Source organism: Lissotriton helveticus, chromosome 2_1 (assembly GCF_964261635.1).
Source record: "Lissotriton helveticus chromosome 2_1, aLisHel1.1, whole genome shotgun sequence".
NCBI classification, from domain to species: domain Eukaryota; kingdom Metazoa; phylum Chordata; class Amphibia; order Caudata; family Salamandridae; genus Lissotriton; species Lissotriton helveticus.
In genome coordinates, this window is record NC_136059.1 from 795,168,080 (window position 1) to 795,192,055 (window position 23,976).

Genomic DNA, 23,976 nt, shown 5'->3' on the forward strand with positions numbered 1-23,976 from the left:
AAGGAAGAGTGGACCACCTGCTCAAGTTATAATTCAACAAGAAGAGGAAGAAGAGGAACAGGACGACGAGCACGAAGAGAGGCAGTTTTTGCCTGAGGAGCCCAGGACGTCTCACCGGAAAGAAAACTTCATTTGGCAATTTTTTAAAATTCCCAAAGGTGAGAAAAAAGTAAATGCAAGATACGTAACTTGCCTTATATGTCAAGATAGACTGTCCAGAGGAACCGAGAAAAAATACAGTTTCGGAAACTACACAATGCATCGCCATATGACTAGGTGGCATCCTAACAACTACAGTGCTGCACAGTTTCGGAACGACCTAGATAATCTCCCTATTATGGCCAGAAGATCTGTTGTACCGGAAGTAACGGGACCAGAGGGCAGGGAGATGGTGCCAAATATACAAATGAGATTTGGTGAAGTAAAACACACCTGCGTATTTTGCGATGGATTCATTTGCTACGGAGAAAGAAGCATCACTCTGATCAACAGAGCTATTGACTATCATATGCAAGTTTGTACGAAACGCCCAAAATAATAAATACTTTTTTTTTGTTTTGTTGCTCCTGTTGAGCCCTTTACAATGAATCGTTTTCATTGCCCCTCCAAGAAAAACCCAAAAAATTATAAAACTGTTCAGAAAAATTCAAAAAAAGTAAAAAAATGTTCAGAAAAATAATAAAAAAAATTTAAAACAACAAAAACAATAAAAAAAAAGTTCTTTTCAGAACTACCTCCCCGTTATTAAAAAATTGGTACAATATTTGGAACTGTGCCAGCCTCTATTTCTCTTAGTTCGCTTCCCAGTTCGCTCGCCGGTACGCGAACCGGAAGCGAACCAAAAACAGTAAGTATAAGGGAAGGAAACAGACACTTATGTTAAAAGAAAGACAGCTATAGGGGAGTAAACTAGAGATACTATTACCCGTAATCCACTGCTGATGATGTCACATATTACATCATTCATGACATGCTCAGTGACATCATCAGCAGAGGATTGCGGGTTTTTTGGCAACGTGCCTTATCCACGGTTTAATAACGCTGCCTTTTGCTTTATATAAGTTTTCAAATTGTATGAAATATATACCAATAGGTCGTTATGAACCTTTAGGTAGTGCTTTTCTTCATGAGGTCTGGTCGCTTCCATACACATACAGATGTTTCAAAGATGATCAAGAAGTTTATCTGAATGGAGAGGAATGCACTGAGACGCCAGATCATTCACTAATGTGTAGGCACATACAGTTACACGGTTCATGCAACAAACACCGACCAAATATGGCTTGCGTGTTGCAAGGCACGCCAGTTCCTGCTATCATCCCCACGTTCAAGTTGTTGGAAAATGGTAGTTATTTGATGCTCAATAATGAAGATTGATCTGGGTTAATTAAAAGTATTCCTTTTATCATAACAGTAAGTGAACGGGTTATTTGCTGCAGAAATGTTCTATTTCCTCCCACACATGAACATAGGGAGTTTTCAATCTCGCCACAAATACCAACCTTGGGAGCAGATTTCCACGGCATGGCAAGAATAAGAGCTCTTTTGTCTCAGAGAGAGGTGGCCTTGAGTTCGGCCCGTGAAACTTTCGTGCTTCACATAGCGAACACCCGTACAGAGGTGCAGACCCTTTTCAATTCAGATTTGCCTTTCCATTTCAGCAAGATGGTTCGGACTATCTCTAACGCATCCTCCACAAAGGCCCTGGCGCACTTTTTTAAAGTTGTTACCAGTGGTCTCGTGACTTCATTTGAGAAAATCTTTCGAGTCATCCCTACTTTCTTTCATTGTATTTTTTCCACTCTGCTTCGTGGATTGCCATTTTTACTTGCATTACCAGCGGACGCTCTTGTGCTTTTTTACATTTTTAAATATGGATGTCCCTCCTATGCAACCTCCCGCCCTGCAGCTGCTGACACTGTTCCGCAATCGCATGCTAGAATATTATGGCACAATGCCGTTGGCGATATTAAGCACGGCATATGGATTATCTTTTCGATTCTCCTACTTCACCTGTGTCCAGCCTGTATTTCACTGCCTGACCTGTGATTTCGATTGGGCCATTGATTTGTGTCTCTGCGGACCGGTTTCTCCTGACGTCGACTTTAATCAGCTGATGACTCCTATCATTACTCACGAGTTGGTTTGTCCTGGCGAAAGGATTATGGCTGTGGCATTGATGCATGGACTAATTGGTCCCTGGAATTTACTGGCGGCAACACAGTCTTTCTTGGAACAGAGCTTTCTTGAAAACCCACCGAGCTGTCCTCTGATGGTGATAGAGGATCCGGTGCTGGGAGAGCACGTATGTTCTTTTCCGCTTTTAAATTGGATGGCTGAACTGTTTTCGGATGAAGACGGTGACTTCCTATTGGAGGCTGTTGCAGCTTATTTTGCATACACAGTTATGTCATAGACCTTTTTCATGTTTGATATGCTGAGTACTAGCATTTCATTGACAATTCATTGACTTATTTGTCAAGTGTTTATTATTTACCTTGCCTATTGGCTTAAGACTCGATAAAGTACTTGGCTGTTTTATTTTTCTTTAGCATTAAATTTTCCTAGTTTTTAATGCTTTACCTTGCGGACCGTCCACATATAAACTTGCAATCTGCTCTCATGAGATGGCACTTCTATTATCTTATTCAGTTCGTTTCCGGATCATGGGGAGGTGTCATCTACGTCCTGGATATCTTTACACCGTGTTAAGTTAGCATGGGCTCATTACCGGTTTAAACGCCATTTTTCCTTTTTTGCAACTTCTGCACACGACACTTAGTTGTTGCTTTAGCTTTCAACCTAGTAGTTCATCGTGGTTTACATGAGAATAATATGTTATTGCTCTACTATCTGCTTTGCTTGTTAAACTATATCTGTACAGCGAGTGCTAAAGTTTCAAGAACAACACGATACAGAATTGTTATGAGGTCTGATCTCCACGACTTCATACTCATAACATAAGTGCAACTTCTGCCAATTCTGGGCATGAGGCGGGTTTTATATTGCTTTGCCGAACACACATACACAACACTTGATGCGGTTCACATGAAGAGAGAGCTGGTGTATGCTGATGTGATTCCTTCAAATCTAAAACACTAAAGTATGGGCACGCCCTAAACCAACACAAAGAGACCTTCTTAGCAAATAATATAATATGTGTATTAGGGAGGGTGAGATATAAGCAGCCGCGGGCCATGGAGGGAGTTACGGTGAGGCAGGGAGGCGGGGAGGGGGAGAAGCAGGGTGGAGCCCTCTCCACCCTGCCCCTCCCCCTCCCCGCCTCCCTGCCCCACCGTAACTCCCTCCACGGCCCGCGGCTGCTTATAAGTGTTGCTAACTCTTATTCATTTACAGCATGTTAACATACTGTCACCATTCGCTTTTTATGTACTAGTAACTATGCTGGTAATTTTGCTACTGATAATATGTGTACTTGTATTATCTAAGATACTACGCCTGAGAAGACGGCATTAGTAAATAAACATTTCAAATACACATGTGTTCTTCTTAACTCCATGTTCTGGTTTCTAAGAAATATATAACGACCGACTGTTCATGAGTTCCACGTATCCTGAGGTACTATAAGTTCATATTCTGGATTGTCTAAACATTGAGAGTTTGTTATATCCAATGTGACACTGTACCTAGCTTGCTAAGGGGTTTTTGATTACTAAGGTGAGTTTTGGGACACCCTAATTCGCCGAGGTTCCAATCCTCTGTCCACAGTTCTGTGTGAGAACAGAAACCCTGCGACAGGGGCACCCCCGACCCTTGCTGGAGCTTCATCACACTTGCGATACAACTCCAGCAATGCGCCACCTTTACGGCACAGATACATCACGCATCTGTGCTGTTTTTGCCCCATGATGCGCCGCATTGTAAATGCAGCACACCATAGGTGACGGAACAGCGGCACAGAATGACTAACACATCCCTGGTGATGCGCCAGTCATCATAAATCTATCCCTATGCTTCTTATCTTGTTAGAGATGAACCGCCATATGTATCATCAAAGTTTTTTGCATTTCCTAAATAGCGAACTTTAAGGAATAAATAGCGATTCTTTACCATTCCTAGTTTGCGATGAGCTATTTGGTAATTACAAATTACCCATTCATTTCCTTCATTTCCATAGGACGGTTGGACTCACTTTTAGCTCGAACGGCTGAATGGATTTGCACGAAACTTGGCAAAATTGTAGGGACTGGTAGCCCGATGTGCCTTTGCTATGTCTCAAGATATATGCTCCAGTGGTTTTTACGAAAATTAACTTTGAAAAATATATATTGGGCTACATTGGCCTATATATATGTTGGAACCCAAATGTAGCCCAATGTAGCCCAATGAAGCCCAATGAAGCCCAATGTAGCCCAATGTAGCCCAAAGATGGCCGCCAGAGACGAAAAAAAACAAATGTAGCCCAAATATCAGCCAGATGTAGCCCAACTATAGCCCAGTGACAGAATGACCAATCAGCGTCGCAAACCTCCGTTACGCGAAGCGGAGCGCTGTTACAGATATATATCTTTTTTTGAACGTTAATTTCTCAAAATCCACTGGAGCACATATATTGAGACCTAGCAAAGGCACATCGGGCTACCAGTCCCTAATATTTTACCAAGTTTCGTGCAAATCCATTCAGCCGTTCGATTATTATTTTTTTTTTTTTTTTGCCCCGCGGGCCCCTTTTAAAACCTCCACATCAAACCTAGGGGGTCAGCGAGGATCTACTATTCCCCCTTATGGTCATTTGCCCCTTCGCTTTCGCCTCCTCTTGTCTCTCGATCCTACCGAGAGACAAGATGGCGGCCGCTACGGACTGTTTGGAATGTTGACAGACGCCGGAGAACCAATCAGCTTCGCTTCACAAAGCTCCGTTGCGCGAAAAGTACGCGTCCTGGAGCGCTGCCCGGTCCGCTGTTACAGATATATATCTTTTTTTAAACGTTAATTTCTCAAAATCCACTGTAGCACATATATTGAGACCTACAAAAGGCACATCGGGCTACCAGTCCCTACAATTTTGCCAAGTTTCATGCAAATCCATTCAGCCGTTCGGGCTAAAAGTGAGGCCAACCGCCCTATGGAAAACTCAATGTTAAAAACACGTTTTGGGACCCCCCTTTTTTCTCGGCCCCCCCTTGACGAACCCCCCCCAAATTTTAAAGGGCTGCTCAGAAACAAAATGTGCCATTTTCCTGAAAATTTCAGCCAATTCCGTCCACAAACGCCAAAGTTATTAGACATAGAAATTTCAAAAATCCCATAGAGAAAAAATCCTAACTATATATACCTACTGGCGACCGCCAGTAGGTAATATATATATATATATATTCACTGAAAAAACCATAGGTTATAGACCATATATAGTTAGGAATTAGCATTTACAAAACCTTGAAAATTCACTGAAAAAACCATAGGTTATAGACCATATATAGTTAGGAATTAGCATTTAAAAAACCTTATTTTACTCACACAAAACCATTGAAATTCCATATATAGTTAGTTGTACTAACTATATATCGCGCACCCGCAATCCACTGCTGATCATGTCACATATTACATCATTCATGACATGGTCAGTGACATCACTGATGACATCACTGATGACATCTCAAATGACATCACTGATGACATCACTGATGACATCTCAAATGACATCACTGATGACATCACTGATGACATCTCAAATGACATCAATGATGACATCACTGATGACTACATCCAGTGACTGCTAATTCCTAACTATATATGGTCTATAACCTATGGTTTTTTCAGTGAATTTCATTGGTTTTTTAAAAGCTAATATCTGTAGCTGTAAAATGTATTCTTCTTTAAATCCAAAAATATATTTTATATGTTTATTAATAATTTTTTTTGAATACTTTTTTTTTGTTCGCTCCCGGTTCGCGAACCGGGAAGCTTCCCGTTAGCTCATCTTGATGCCGCGACCCAGTCCGCGAACCGGTAAACGTTCCGTTAGCGCAACTTCCGCGTTAGAAAACAACATCGTGACGCGTCGCGTCCGCATGACGTTTCGCGTTGTCGCGTGATACGTCATATGACGTGCTACGTTAGCGTATCCGGAAGCGAACCGGTACGCGAAGCGAGGCGCGAAGCGCAGCTTCCCGGAAGCGAACCGGGACGTGGCGCAAAGCGCGTAACGTAAACACAGCAGGTCATGTGACTTCGTAATAACACTTTTCATTGGTTCATTTCACTTTTGGTTTCCTAATGATGTAAGACTAGGTCATGTGATCTAAAATTAACACTTTTCATTGGTTGAGAACTCTTGTTTTTCCCAAATGATGAAAACCCCTCCTTCTTTCCTCACTCTGACTTTCATCTTTGTGAGAGAAAGACCCTTTGTTACCAGTGAGCAATGGCTTCTTTAGTAGCTTCAGCTGGTGCTTCCCCACCACCTCCACCACATCCAAGGAAGAGAGGACCACCTGCTGAAGTTATAATTCAGCAAGAAGAGGAAGAAGAGGAAGAGGAGGAAGAGCAGGAAGAGAGGCATTTTTTGCCTGAGGAGCCCAGGAGGTCTCACCTGAAAGAACATTTTATTTGGCAATTTTTTAAATTTCCCAAAGGCCAGAAAAAAGTAAATGCAAGGTACGTAACTTGCCTTATATGTCAAGATAGACTGTCCAGAGGGACTGAGAAGAAATATAGTTTCGGAAACTACACAATGCATCGCCATATGAGTAGGTGGCATCCTAACAACTACAGTGCTGCACAGTTACGTAACGAACAAGATAATCCCCCTATTATGGCCAGAAGATCTGTTGTACCGGAAGTGACGGGACCAGAGGGGAGGGAGATGGTGCCGAATATACAAATGAGATTCGGGGAAGTAAAGCAAGTCTGCGTACTTTGCAATGGGTTCATTTGCTACAGAGAAAGTAGCATCACTCTGATCAACAGAGCTATCGAGAATCATGTTTGTCCGAAACGCCCCAGACAATAAATTCTTTTTTTTGGTTGCTCCTGTTGAGCCCTTTACAATGAATCGTTTTCGTTCCCCCCCCCAAAAAAACCCCCAAAAAAATATAAAACCGTTCAGAAAATACAAAAAAAGTAAAAAAATGTTCATAAAAAAAATAAAAAATATATAAAACAACAAAAACAATAAAAAAAAAGTTCTTTTCAGAACTACCTCCCCGTTATAAAAAAATTGGTAGAATATTTGGAACTCTGCCAACCTCTATTTCTCTTGGTTCGCTTCCCGGTTCGCTCGCCGGTACGCGAACCGGGAGCGAACCAAAACATTTTTAAAAAAAAAAAGAACAGTAAGTATAAGGGAAGGAAACAGACAGTTATGTTAAAAGAAAGACAGCTATAGGGGAGTAAACTAGAGATACTGTTACCCGCAATCCACTGCTGATGATGTCACATATTACATCAATTATGACATGGTCAGTGACATCATCAGCAGAGGATTGCGGGTAACAGTATCCCTAGTTTACTCCCTATAGCTGTCTTTCTTTTAACATAACTGTCTGTTTCCTTCCCTTATACTTACTGTTCTTTTTAAAAAAAAAAAAATTTTGATCAGTCAGAAACAGTGACAGTAATAGAGACAGAGTGAGTGACCAAGAGTGAAGAAGTATGAGAAGAGAGGGACTAAGAAAAATAGTGGAAGGAGTAGAGTAATTAAGTAATAGAGAAAGGAATGAGGGAAGTAGCAAAGGCAGGGAAGTGATGCTTAAAGAAATGAAGTAATGGAACTAATAGAAGTTAAATGTGATAGAAATATAACGAAAAGAGTACAAAACATTTACCTTATAATTGTCGTTAAGTTAGTCATTTGTTATTTTTATACTTTCAATCTGTGAAAGAGAGAACAAACATTTGAAAAATATTAAAACATAAATTAGAAAAGACAAGGGAAAAGATAGAAGGACAAACAGTTTTTCAACAACTTTGACACTTACAGAAGCCTCTGCTTCTCCATGCCTCTACACAGTCCTACAAATATACATTTTAAACTAACAGTATCTTGATGCAGATGAAGTGAGTCCTATCTTGCAACAGGGTGCATCTTTTGCATGACTGCTGCATCGGTTTCATGTGGCATTGTTTTTTTACAGCATGACACATCTGCCTAGATGCATCATTTTATAATTTTGTCGCCTCATAGCAAATCTTTTCAACCGCCACTGCGTCACAAAAGTGACGCACAGTGGCGCAAAAGAGGCATACACCTATCATAAATCTGTCCCTAACATGTTAAATGATTGATTCAGGATGACAATAAGGTGTGGCCTATCCAGAGGTTTGTTTAAGGTGAGGCCTACTCAGGGTTGCAGATCAAATTTACATTTGTTGAAGAATACAGAGGAGATAATACATGTGAAGGCCTACTAATGAAGTAAGTCATGTCCACTTCACTCTTGAACAAAGGCCAGACCTCTTCTGTGTCCGTGGACAGACCTAAACTTCATCTGCACAATGTCATTCGTAAACTTAGGAAACACAGGTGATGTAATTGAAAAATGTGGAGTTTATTTTCCTCATTTCACAATCACATCACCTGTGTTGCCTTTGCTTAGGTATCTCATAGTGCAGATGGAGTCTAGCATATCAAACAGTACACAGAAGTTGAGCAGTGTATACAACAATTTTGACACTTAGAAAAGCTTCAGCTTCTGCATGCCCCCTACACAGTGCTAATTATATACATTTTAAACTGATGGTATCTTGCTGGAGATGAACTGAAACCTATCTTGCAACATGGTGCATCTTTTACACAAAAGTGACCCACAGCGGAGCAAAAGAGGCGCACAGCCATCATAAATCTGACCCTAACATTTTAAATCATTGTTTCAAGATGCCGATAAGCTGTAACCTATTCACAGATTTGTTTCAGGTAAGTCCTACTCAGAGTTGCAGATGAAATTTAGGTTTGTTGAAGAATACAGAGGAGAAAATACATGTGCAGGCCTACCAACCAAGTGTGTCATGTCCACTGCACTCTTGAACAAATGTCAGACCTCCTCTGTCTCCAGGAACAGGCCTAAACCTCATCTACACAATGTGATGTGTAATGTTAGGAAACACAGGTAATATAATTGAAAAACGTGCAATTTTTTTTGCTCATTCCACAATCATATCACCTGTGTTTCCTTTGCTTAGGTATCTCATTGTGGAAATGTAGTCTATCATATGAAAGACTATGTAGAATATGAGCACTGTATGCAACAACTTTGACACTTACAGAAGCCTCACCTTCTCCATGCCTCCTACACAGTTCTACATGTACATCATAAATGCAAACAGTACAGAATTAATTATACATGTTAAATGGTTTATTTTTGCTGTTCTCAGAATGTATCAAATTTCACTAAAAACAGTGACTTGAAGGTATTCATCATATAACAGCGGGGAAAAAAAAACACAATCAAAATGATTGTGTTTAAAAAATCCCATACAACATAACAAATCAGAATTCCGAACTCCTTAAAGTTAACTTACTTTCCATGACGTCGAAGGATGTCCTATGAACAGCTTACACTCTGTTGTGCTGTTATTACTTTCAGACCGCCACTTTCTGAAAGAAAACCTCCATCGTTTTGAAAAACATGTTACATACAATAAATGACTTCTTGCTCTCTACCACACGTTTCCACAAGGCCAAATCGTGTCAGAGCCATTTATAACTCTTGGAATTCTTGTAAGCCAATCCCGTCATGTTGTATTTCCGCAACTTTCACAATTAAAATGTTGAAGATCATTTTCACAATCCTGGACTAGTAAGATCTTCCCCTTCTTGCTCAGTCATGTTCTACATTTCCTATGACACTGATACTGCTTACTATGAAGCAGACTTACACTATCTCTATGACTACTACAATTATTTAATTCTCTACATCACTTTTAATCACAAAGCAATATAAAACAGTAGACAGCATTGCAGACTTACATTCCCTCTACTCCATGTTTTGATTGGCTGCTTCAATTTGCTTATAAAAAGAAACAGTTTTTCTGAATTCATTCAAAGTGCAATTATTTCTCCATGACGTCCAGTGTTATGGTAAGAAGTTATGTCTCTGTACTACACTTATCCTCATGGCCAAATTGTGTAGGAGCCATTAGAACTTCTTGAAATTCCTCAGAGCACATCCCGAGATTCTTTCCCTAAAATTTTGGTTTTAAAAACACCAGGTAAGAGTTTTTAAGGTCATACGGCAATTTTTTTTTGAAAATTAAAACAGAATCATTGCAGAATGACCAGCCATTTCTAGACTTTAAATAAGCTGTGTAATGTCCTGATGTTATTGAAGGACCGTCATGATATATAATTGCTGCAGTTACAAAAGTCCTTCCTGATATTGACAACTGTGAAGCCACAAAATTTTTAATTAAAGTTGTCAATTTTGTTCCATCAGGCCTACATCGTTGGAACATTAAAATAACATACTGGCCATATGTTCGTATAAATAATGTGGACATCATTTCAGATTTACATTGGCTACACTCCATGTTGTGATCAGCTGCTTTTACTAGTTTATTAAAAGAGACTGATTTACTGTCTGGCAAAGTTAAATATATAAATCTTTCTGAGTCTACACTAGTAGTACTTGATACCCTACAGTTCTCACAGTCATGCTGCCATTGATAAGAAAGCCCAAACAGGTGATCTACATCTACACCGTCAGCATGCAATACATCAAGCATATACATTAAAAACTCCTGACAATCTTGCTGAATATTTTGAGAGAATTGTGTTTGGCCTGAACATCTGTCTAACAGATTTCGAATTTCAGACACACTTTCTATTTTTGTTCTATCAGTGCTACATTTTTCACAGAATTTAACAAACTGCAAAATCTTTGATCAGAATTGACCACAATCTCTTCTTTTACATTTTCTAGAGAAAACAAAACATTAACCACTACATTAGCATAGCAGTTGACACCAGAACTGTTTTCAAATTGAAAACCAACAACATCTTCAACAGAATCCTTTTTGTTTCTGCTTATAATTTCAGGTTCATCGACTTTTCGTCTTTTTGCTACAACCTCCCCAGTATTGGTCACATTTCTTCGTTTCCGGCCTACCACACGTTTCTCAAACAAAGGATATTGAGGCAAATGTGGCGCATACTCTCTTCTTAACCTATTGTATTCCTTAACACAATCTAGATCCGCACAAATGTTTGTGACATCACACTCAATCAAGTACAATCCCGATAAAGTTATAACTCGTGACAATGCCACATATGCCATACCCTCCTTGAACACAGAACTGCCAATATTCACCAATGCACTGTCTACACTTAAACCTTGCGATTTATGGATTGTCACCGCATATGCCAAGCAAACAGGAAACTGCTTACGGCGAACATATAAGTCTTTTACAAGCAAAAATCTAGCAGAACAACGACCAATTAGCTGTACTTCCTCAATGCCATCAAATTTAATTTTTAAAAATTCAATTCCATCTCTATTTCTGTATTTTACAAAATCAACAACATTACCCATTGATCCATTTACCAGACCTCTTTCAACATGTAAATTCCTTCTTAAAATTATACGGCAGTTCAAGCACACATTCAGAGTCTTTTCAAAACCTGCAGTTTTAGATATAGTCTTCTCTAATGAATCCAATTTTGTTTTCAAATTCTCAGACAAAATAATTGTTGATCCCATATGCTCTACTCTGTCAATAGCTTCCAGTTTCACAATCTCTTGCTTTTCTAAATGCAACATTTTGTTGTTGAATTTGGCACATTCTGCAAGAGTTGGCATCAAACATATTCCAGATTTCTTCTCAGTAATTTTCTGAAAAATATTCTCAGGCACAATATCTTGTTCTGGATATAAATTTGACAGTAATCGTGCATGTAAAGCTTCTTTCCCATGCTCGGTCACTTTTCCAATTCTAACATCTTGTAGAATAGTCTTGTAAACTTCATCCTTCGCCTGACGCATATTTTCATGCAGTTCAGCATAATTGAAGTTTAACCATATATTGACGTTGCCAATGCTCCCTAGGCACTTCCTGGTATCTTCATGCGTGAGCATTTTGAACACAGGTTGCCCTTTCACTGGTGTCAGCTGCAGAAGATCTCCGAAAACAATGATGTGTTTGCCACCAAATAACACATCATACTCTGTTTTGAGAACTTCTTGCATTCTCAAATGCACAAAGGCAAGCATGACATTGGAAACCATGCTTACTTCTTCAATGATAAGAAGTTTCATTTTCCTCAAGATTCTTGAAACTTCACAACAAGCATCTCCAGATAGCTTGTGATATTGTAATTTGTTGTCATGCTCCACTGGCAGCATCAGTAAACGATGTAAAGTAATCCCTTTAATGTTATGTGCTGCCAGTCCAGTTGGAGCGGTGACAACACAAGACAGCGATGACTCAGTCCTTTCCTGCAAATAACATGAAATTGCTTTAATAAGGAAACTTTTTCCAGTTCCCGCTTCTCCACTCACGTACAGTCGGACAGGCTTCAACGACGTACATGAGCACTCTTTCTTGTCATGACTTAATCCATGATCAATTTGCATGGTAACTTCGTCATATATTTTCCTCTGCTCAACGTTGAGTTGTCTTTCCAACTCTTCTAAGTTAACCGCATCCTCCTGAGCATGTGCCATGGCTCTTTCCACTTCATTCATAGCAGTGGCAGCTTCATTTTCGATAACAGGTCCTCCTAGTGGATCCTGACTCAATGAAGCAGAACTCTGACTGTCCTGAGAACTGTCTCTGGCAATCTCGGCTGCAATCGTTGCTTCCTGCTCAATTTCCGCATTCAACATTTCTACATATTTGGGAAAAGCAGGACATTCTATGGTCTCCTTGGCAGCATTGAAAGAGTCTTCGTAACAGAGGAAATCTCCAAGCAGTTCCTCTTCTGCACGCCAAGGCTTGAAAAGTTGCAAAAGTGCTAAATAGAAAAACTCCTTTTTTTCAGGAGATTCGCCACTCAATTTTCGATGGTTTACCAAGTGGCATTTTCTTTGCTTGACCAGACATCCCTCACTTCCTATTACAGCATACACTCCTTTCTCAGTATCTTCTTTGATGTTCCTCTTGAATATGTAATTTTGAAGAACCTCATACAGACAAACATTCTCGAGGTGACTGCTTCGATTTGGATAATATGTATCCAACATGTTGGTCTTCAAAATGTCGGTACTGTTTGGCTCCTTTTCCGCCAAATACTCAATTTCCCGCACAGGTTTCAGAACTCGATTACGCGTTGCAGCAAGACCAAGACTCGCCCAAACGATACTCCTGGACTTGGCATAGAGACTTGCTGAAGACAACCGGTCAGAACATTCGTAAGCTCCGATTTCTCAATGCGACAACATCTTCAGACTGAAACTGTACAACTTCTTGCTGAGGCTCTTTTCATGGGAAATGTCCTCCCACATATCCTTCAATTCTGTCTTCTCTTTTTTGGTGATGTAAGATGTCACATACCGAGCCACAGCCATACAGTTATCAGCCACAAACTGTATATCCATGTTAGCATTCCACATGGACAAAATCACCGGGTTGTAGTCGTTGATGTACTTAGACTCTTCGTTCCTCTTCAAATTGTATGTGTTTTTAGGTGATTTCTTCATCACATTATGTCGCAGCGAAGACATCAAACTGTTTACTCTTCCTTTAGAAATCACCGGTCGTGGAAAGCCGAAACGACATTTGGTGTAGAACTTGTCCTTGTTTCGGAATTTACGACGACAGTACTTTCCACATCGATGGCTTTGGAAACGTAGAACTTTTTCTCTTAGGCTTTTCTTCTCCTTTGCGTTTGGAACAGCACACGTAGAATACTGTTGTATGAAACTCATCACTGAGTCTTCTGGATCCGTTCCAAATTTAGGTGCATCCTTGATCCACAGCAACATATGTATATGAGGAGCACCTCTTGCTTGGTACTCCTTTCTCCAGATGAAATCCAACACCTCTCCAAGAGGTGGATTCTTCTTATTCATGATGAAAGACATCATAGCTTCAAATCTATGATTGAAGTACCTGCATACATTGACTGGATCCAAAGAGCACAGTTCTCCGGGTGTCTTGAATTCGATGTTTTCAATGTTTCCATTTGCCTCTCGTAGAAATTCAAGTAAGTCTTCCCAGCCATACTCGGCACAGCTCAGAGTGAGGAACCATGTGGGAGTTCCTAAGTTCCTCAGCATACATTTTAAATCACCATGACGACGGTACCAGTACTCATTAGTACCACGCTGACACGCCATGAGATTAATCAGGTGAGAATCCAAAATACTGTCTTGGACATTGACTTTATCCATAAAGTCACTTGCCGAGATGTTTTGCATGTGTATACCACTTTTCAAGATGTGGTTCACTGCATATGACAGTCCAGACAGATCGCTTTCAAACAGGAGATGAAACAAATAGGGAATGCATTGTCGAAACCTAGCATCTCCTGCATACAATCGCAAAGTCCGGTATTCAGAAGCAGGAATTTGATGAGGTCGCTCATCATATCTTCCTCCCTGACCTGTTGGAAAAAGCTGTGGGAAACACCGAGCTTCCAAACTTTCCTCCCAAACACTAATGGGACTCCCTTTGGCTTGTTTCATTTGAAACAACTCAATAGCATTCCCCATGACTTCCTTGGAATGCAAAGGATGAACACTATAATGTTCATATATTTCTTCACTAGTACAGGGTTCTACTTTCTCAATTTGACCAGCACACAAATCGCTATCCTCTTCCTCACTTACTTCCTCTTCTGCAACATATACATTCTTATAGTATTTATTATTTTTTTTCAAATACAATGTTGCCTTTTTAACTTTCCTAACATCCACTAAATCTTGCCATATTTTCTTATTCTTTGTCGGAACCCCATTAACTAAGATAACCAGAGGTTCCTCTTCCACTTTTTCTACTCCAATTGTGTTAATGTTTTTCTTCAAATCTAGAGGTAAATAAACAACTCTTCCCTTTAATCCTCTCTGTAAATCTGATGGAGGCAATTTCCCTGTCTTTGGCTCCATTCTTACAATAGCCTGAAAGGGATGGATACTTTGAATCAAAATAGATTCATAAGTATTTAAATCCTTCAATTCAGAAGGAATCTCAACCAATTCCAGATTATTATGAACTGCTCTAGCAGGCATCTGGTTTTGATTTAATTTGTTACAACAATAAGTACACACACGTTGATCCAATCCCAAATCAAAACAATTTTCTACCATCAAGTATGTTGTGAAATCCTTCCATTCACTATTAGTTTCCCTTTCACTTTTTGCATATAAATCCACTAACTTAGTCTGATTCTTATAATAAGTGCGTCGACAACACACACAAGTGAAATTTGGCCTCTCACTTGATTTCACCTCAAACGTCGCAATTTCCCTCTGGAAATTATCTGTACTGGAAACCTGTACACTATCTTCCACATTACCCGCTTCTTCTTGGTCAATTTCAACATTCTCCTCTTTACTTCCAAAGTAACAAAACTCAATTTCTTCACACATATTCTTCACATCTATTTCAGAACCATGCAAAAGAGCAGCGCATAATTGTTTAAGCATAACTGCTGGACTCTTAGCATAATACAACATTCTAACTAATTTCCTCACTTTATTATGATGCACTGCTAGCATCCTGAAATGATGAAAAACACTCTGGCATACTCTCCTGGAAAGACAAGCCAGTGAATGACCATGCAAACCTGTCACTTCTCTCACTCTGCAAGGATCTAATTCTTGCAACAACTTCATTTTCTGCTTCAAACTTTTCTTATTAAATGACCGTACAAAATCACAAAGCAAATTGATGGAATCCTGTCGCACACTGCAAATACTACTACACTTCCAGGTGTACACAGGACCCTTAGGACGTCTTCCTAAAACCTCATTACCTAACACCTCTTCTATCTCTGTTGTCACAAGTTTTTCTTTTTCAACTGGACAACCATCTTTCACTTCATAAGCTCGACCACTGGTGTCAACTGCATGCACCAAATCATTATCCTGGAAATAACTCTCCTCATTAAAAAATGCCTCACAGCTTGAACTATGCATCCATTCTCCAGAAAAAACGTCACAAAAATTACTACGATTAACTATTCTCTTCCATCTACTATTTCTTTTGAAATCATAAATTGCCTTGTTTAGCTTCCTAATTCTATTGATTATCAAAATAAATAACTTACGTTTAATTTCAAATGCCTGATCAATAACTTTCTCAACTATTTTTTTACTCTTATAAAAAACCACATTCTGTTGACCTTTCTTAATATTTTTTAACAAATTGCCAATTATCCTGTTGCGGAACATTCGTTTACGAATGTCCCTAAACTGTTGTTTCTTTCTACTATCATGCACAGAGTTATCTCTTGCTCTAGCAGTAAAATTTTTCATTGGCCTTTCCTTTCCGTTTGAATTGCTTCTCTTTTTCTGGACTGAAACATTTTCTGTAGTAATATCTTTTTTTACTACAGATATTCCTTATGAATGTTTTTGTACTCTTACCCGGTGCTTTCTTGGTGATCTGACAAATCTTTTTGTTAGAGGACTGCTGCTTTTTTTCATTGACCTGCTGTCTTTGACGTTTTGCAGCCTTTCTCAGTCTTTCTTTGGTTGGCATGCTGAAATCTTGAAATGATCTGCAGTTGAATCTGTGGTAAAATATAATAAAAAATGTTATTAACCACTATTACCCAACAGTAAATCAATAACAGTAATCAAAAACTTAAAACACTACTTGACATTTTTACATAGAAGATTTTTTAGTGCTTGGCAAATTTAGAATACAGAAATAGCAGAAAAGAAATGGAATTTATATTCATTTTACCTGTGCTGTTTTATATGTGAATCTGATCTAATTTTATGAGCATATTTTAATATTTTATTGAAGACACTACACATAACCTGTTTTTGAAGGTGTCTTTATTTTTAAATTAAACGGTTTACATTTTTACTTTTTATTTATTATACATTTTTAAAATAAATGTTTATAGTTCCATAGGCTCAAGCACGTCAGCTTCCCATCCTATTTCATACAATTCTGACAAATCTGCATCCTCATCACGTTCTTCTTCATCCTCAGGATTTAAATCATCCAAGGGATCAACATCCACTGATGTTTCAATTACGAGTTCAATGATGAGGTCGAAATCAACTGATTGCTGATTGTCGCTCATGTTGATGTTGTCTTTATCTTTAAAGAAAGATAACAACAATGAGATGTTGCAGAGTAAGAGACAAATCTCAGAGATTATAATAGTAAAATTGTTTAACAAGAGTAACATTTTGCAGCTATTATTTAGCCATGTCCAGCGATGCTGAGGAGGTGAAGCCTATGTCCAATTTATCAGTGAACGGGACTCATCTCTTCTTAACCTTGGATAAGCCTCACCGACTCTGTGTCCCCTGCACATACTTAAATATAAAGGGGCAGATTTATGTTAACTGGCACATCCCCAGGGATGCACCAGTTAACGTGCACCGCTGCTCTGCCACCCATGGTGTGCCGCATTTACAATCAGATAGGACAAAGCTGCGTCAAAACCCTGCACCTGCTTGAAGCAGGCATAGGTCTTGACGCAGCATTGTGGAGATAGGGCACCCCTGAGCCTTGCTGGAGCTGCATCGCACTTGCGATACAACCCCAGCAATGCGCCACCTTTACGGCACAGATGCGTCACGCATCTGTGCCGTTTTTGCCCCATGGTGCGCCGCATTGTAAATGCAGCACACCATGGGTGGCGGAACAGCGGCGCAGGATGACTGGCACATCCCTGGTGATGCGCCAGTCAGATGAACCGCCATATGTATCATCAAACTATTTTGCATTTCCTAAATAGCGAATTTTAAGGAATAAATAGCGATTCTTTACCATTCCTAATTTGCGATGAGCAAATTGCTAATTGCAAATTACCCATTCATTTCCATGGGCCAGGAGGCCCATAGGAAAAGAAGGTGCAATTTGCGATTAGCAATTAGCTCATCGCAAATTAGGAATTTTTCCAAGGGTGCAGGGGTGTCTCAAGAACACCCTGCTGCACCCCTGAAAAAGAAATTTGGGGGCATATGGCGCACATACATGCCCTAAGGGCATGTATGGGCGTCATATGGCACCTTTTGTTTTTTGGAAAAAAAGTTTTTTGAAAAGAATTCGCAAATTACCACCAACTAGAAGTTGGTGGTAATTTGCAAATCCTTAATGGCATTTTTTGCATATTTTTTGTTTGATACATTGCATTTAAGGAATCGCAAAATTTGCAAATCCTTAAGTGCAATCGCAAAATAAGGAATAGCAAATTTTGCTATTCCTTATTTTGCATCAAACTTGTTTGATACATACCATTTGTCTAATTAGCATTCGCAAAGGCCGAAATTCGCAGAATTTCGGCCTTTGCGAATGCTAATTAGCTTGATACATATGGCCCCAAGTGAGGCCTGTCTTGCAACATGGTGCATCTTTTGCATCACTGCTGCATCGGTTTCATGTGGCACGGTTTTTTTACAGCATGACACATCTGCCTAAATGCATCAATTTGTAATTTTGTCGCCTTATAGCAAATCTTTTGCACCGCCGCTGCATCAGAAAAGTGACGCACAGTGGCGCAAAAGAGGCATACACCTATCATAAATCTGTCCCTAGCATTTTAAATGATTAATTCAGGATGACGATAAGGTGTGGCCTATCCAGAGGTTTGTTTAAGGTGAGGCCTACTCAGGGTTGCAGATCAAAGTTACGCTTGTTGAAGAATACAGAGGAGATAATACATGTAAAGGCCTACCAATGAAGTAAGTGATGTCCACCTCATTGCGCCAGTCATCATAAATCTATCCCTAAGCTTCTTATCTTGTTAGAGATGAACCGCCATATGTATCATCAAACTATTTTGCATTTCCTAAATAGCGAATTTTAAGGAATAAATAGCGATTCTTTACCATTCCTAATTTGCGATGAGCAAATTGCTAATTGCAAATTACCCATTCATTTCCATGGGCCAGGAGGCCCATAGCAATGAAGGTGCAATTTGCGATTAGCAATTAGCTCATCGCAAATTAGGAATTTTTCCACGGGTGCAGGGGTGTCTCAAGAACACCCTGCTGCACCCCTGAAAAAGAAATTTGGGGGCATATGGCGCACATACATGCCCTAAGGGCATGTATGGGAGTCATATGGCACCTTTTGTTTTTTGGAAAAAAAGCTTTTTGAAAAGAATTCGCAAATTACCACCAACTAGAAGTTGGTGGTAATTTGCAAATCCTTAATGGCATTTTTTGCATATTTTTTGTTTGATACATTGCATTTAAGGAATCGCAAAATTTGCAAATCCTTAAGTGCAATCGCAAAATAAGGAATAGCAAATTTTGCTATTCCTTATTTTGCATCAAACTTGTTTGATACATACCATTTGTCTAATTAGCATTCGCAAAGGCCGAAATTCGCAGAATTTCGGCCTTTGCGAATGCTAATTAGCTTGATACATATGGCCCCAAGTGAGGCCTGTCTTGTAACATGGTGCATCTTTTGCATCACTGCTGCATCGGTTTCATGTGGCACGTTTTTTTTACAGCATGACACATCTGCCTAAATGCATCAATTTGTAATTTTGTCGCCTCATAGCAAATCTTTTGCACCGCCGCTGCATCACAAAAGTGACGCACAGTGGCGCAAAAGAGGCATACACCTATCATAAATCTGTCCCTAGCATTTCAAATGATTAATTCAGGATGACGATAAGGTGTGGCCTATCCAGAGGTTTGTTTAAGGTGAGGCCTACTCAGGATTGCAGATCAAAGTTACGCTTGATGAAGAATACAGAGGAGATAATACATGTAAAGGCCTACCAATGAAGTAAGTGATGTCCACTTCATTGCGCCAGTCATCATAAATCTATCCCTAAGCTTCTTATCTTGTTAGAGATGAACCGCCATATGTATCATCAAACTATTTTGCATTTCCTAAATAGCGAATTTTAAGGAATAAATAGCGATTCTTTACCATTCCTAATTTGCGATGAGCAAATTGCTAATTGCAAATTACCCATTCATTTCCATGGGCCAGGAGGCCCATAGGAATGAAGGTGCAATTTGCGATTAGCAATTAGCTCATCGCAAATTAGGAATTTTTCCAAGGGTGCAGGGGTGTCTCAAGAACATCCTGCTGCACCCCTGAAAAAGAAATTTGGGGGCATATGGCGCACATAAATTTTAAAAACATTCCTTTACCTCAAAAACGATTTTCAAGTCATAATTTGAAAACACTGCCCACGGGGAAATGACTTAAAATGTCCTTAAGACACATGAAAGTGTTTTTTAAAGCCTTTGCAACTTTTTTGGGTCACTTTTAACATGGCTATGTAACTCAAACAGTCAAAATCTAAATGTACCATGCACAGGTGGGAGCATATTTACAAGGAATTTGCTCCACGGGGAAAGGTCTTTTAATTTAATATGAGAAAAATAACATCAGAGACACTGAAATGCCTTATAAAGAAGCATACACCATTATGTCCTTGTCATAAATTTTAAAACCATTCCTTTTCCCCAAAAACGATTTTCAAGTCATAATTTGAAAACACTCCACATGAGGAAATGACTTAAAATGTCCTTAAGACACATGAAAGCGTTTTTTGATTGCCTTTGCAGCATGTTTGGGTCACTTTTAACATGGCTATGTAACGCAAACATTCAAAATCTAAATTTGCCATGCACAGGTGGGAGCATATTTACAAGCAATTTGCTCCACAGGGAAAGGTCTTACATTAAAATGGGAAAAATAACATCAGAGACACTCAATTGCCTTATAAAGAAGCATACACCATTATGTCCTTGTCATAAATTTTAAAACCATTCCTTTTCCTCAAAAACGATTTTCAAGTCATAAATTGAAAACACTCCACAGCTCCTATGCACAAAAAAACCCTGTCAGTACTAATACTTCACATTTTCTCCAATTACAATTTCTCAAAGAAACAAAATCTATTTGTAAAACACTTGAGACAAAGCAACATTTGAAAAACACAACTTTCTTCATAATTTTCTCCTTAAAGCACACTATTCTCTATCTAAATTAAAGAAATCTTTTCTCACCTTAGCAAATACTTTATGAGTTTCAAAACAGTCTCAGAAACACACCAATTTGTCTTCAGCAGAGCAAAAGGTATGCACTCCAGAGTCTGCAGCTATCAAAAGCACAGAAATGCTGTAATTCTTCACACATATCTCTCATGTCACCCAATCAAAACTCTTCCCTCACTTTTTTCAAATCAAAACCCTTCCCCCCTCTGCCCTCTCTGCCTTTTTTGCATAGCAACCACCTCTTGGAAGACCTCTGGTGTTTGCAAGTTCACACAACAATGTTTCAATTGAACTCTGAACTCTCAGTGCACCTGCATATCCAGTGCATTCTTTCATTTTATGATTTTTTCTTGACCACTCAGAATACATCTTTCAAAGAACTCATCCATGCACCCTAACTTTCTGTTTTCAGCAATCAAAATCCACCAATCACTGTTACTGCTTCATTAACACAGAAACTCCACAGTTTTTTTCATTTTAAACTCTTTTCAAGTGCCATTTCATTGCCACACTTCATCTGACTGCAGCAGAACCTCCTCTCACCATGTTTTCTGTCTGGATTGTTGGACATAGTTACATCTATTGGGCTCAGAGGTATGCTGAGAACAGAAATTTACCTAACCTCAATTTACAAGATGTGGAAATTAAGTGGTTTGGCCACCGAGGATTAAAATGTCACCAATTGATACCATTGGTGAAAACCTTTATGCATTTGCCAAAAACCTGACCTGTTAATTGTGCACTGTGGAGGTAATGATTTGGGCACTTTGACTGGGGTAGGTCTGGAAATGCTTTTAAAGGACACCTTTGAGCAATTGATGGCACTTTTTCCTCAAACTGCCTTGGTATATTCAAATATATGCCAAAGACAGAAATGGAGGTGGTCAAACCAATTTTGTCCACAAATTGAGAAGTCGAGGAAGCATGTAAACAAATCTGTTTCAGCTTACATGAGAGACCATGGAATGGGCTCCATGTACAACAATAACTTGCGTTACTACATGCAAGATATCTACAGAGGAGATGGAGTTCACTTCTCAGATGAGGGCAACAGAGTTTTCATTCTGAATTTAAGACTGTGCATTGGTACCTACTTATAAGTACCTAAATGTACCATAAACCCAAAAGCTCTTCTCAGAGCTACCCTACATCTGATCACTCACAATTATTATTTTTCTCTAACTTTTTTCACTAATTTTCAACAAAGTACGCTCCCCGGGGCGCTACCCGGTACGCGAACCGGAAGCTAACCTCGCGAAATTTTTTAGAAAAATGGTTTTTTTCGCACATATAAGCCTCCTCAGCCACCCTCAGAAAACCTAGGGGGTCAAGATAAGTCTACCGTGCCCCCTTCTACCCATTCTGAACATTATTTGCCCTCCATCTTGTATCTTAAGTCGACCGAAACACAAAATGGTGGACTCCCGTAACGCTTCAGGTTCGCGTACCGGGGCGCTCGCCAGTTCGCGTACCGGGGCGCTCCCCGGGAAGCGCACCATGAAAAAAGGTGGGAAAGTAATTTACAGAAAAACGACTGGAGACACTCTCACCAAATATAGATTAGCTCATACTACATACCAATCCCTATCATTTTCACAAATTTGATTGAAATTCCATTTAGCCATTTAGCCTGTAGACCTCTCTAAATACCGTGAGGTAAATTACTTCTCAAAACACATCTGAAGTGTTGGAATTGACAACCAATGAAAATGTTACTTTCATTTTCTACTTTTATTACCTGACATTTGATTGGTTATATACCTGAATATATATAAAGGAAGAGAAGGAAACACAGCCATTTTGACTACTACTTCCTGGTGTACATTTCAATTGGATTTTCACTAATCACTTCAACTTCTTTGTAAAGGTAAGTTGTTATTTTTAAAACTGAAGTATATTGTGCACCAAAAGTTAATATGGTAAACTTTTTCTGATAGTTATATACTATCCCTCTGTAGTAGTTATAGATTTAGATAGACTTCTCTGTTATAGTTATGGATGGAGTTAGGTTTCTCTTGTATAATTATGAAATTACTTATGTTAAATCACATACACTTTTTCATATTCCTACTTCCACTCTGATACTATACACTGCCCAAAGATAAATTCACTGATAAAAACTGCCTATCTAAAATAATCCCAACACTGCCCTATCTCTACTAATATATATATTTTTTTCCAAATTTCAGGCAACATGGAAGACGAACACAAAGTTTCATTTCAAATTGTCCTGCAAGAGAGCAGCCAAGAAATAATTGATCCAAATTATATAGAATTTATGGATGAAACTTGGGACCAAGAACTACTGCAATGTGTGCAAGCAGTAGATGACCTCCTTCAAAATGAGGACATTTTACACCCTCAGAGATTACAAACTATGTTCAATGAAAATAATGACATTTCAGACAGTGAAATGTTAGAAAGTTTATTAAATTTTGAAACACAATCACAATAATAAATAATTGCTTAAAAAATAAAGAAATTAAAAAATAATCAACAAAACCAACAATCAATTAACATACAGTATTTGAAAAGTCTATCATTCTTTTTTCCTTATAGTACGCTCCCCAGAACGCTTCCCGGTTCGCGGACCGGGCGCTGCCCACGCAAAAAAAACAACATTTTTTTTTTATTTTTTTACCCCTGCGGGGCCCTTTTAAAGCCTCCACATCAAACCTAGGGGGTCAGGGAGGATCTACTATGCCCCCTTATGGTCATTTCCCCCTTTGTTTTGGCCTCCTCTTGTCTCTCGATCCTACCGAGAGACAAGATGGCGGCCGCTCCGGACTGTTTAGAATGTTGACAGACACCGGAGAGCCAATCAGCTTCGCTTCGCGAAGTTCCGTTACGCGTAAAGTACGCGAACCGGAGCGCTGCCCAGAGCGCGCTTACAGATATATATCTTTTTTTGAACGTTAATTTCTCA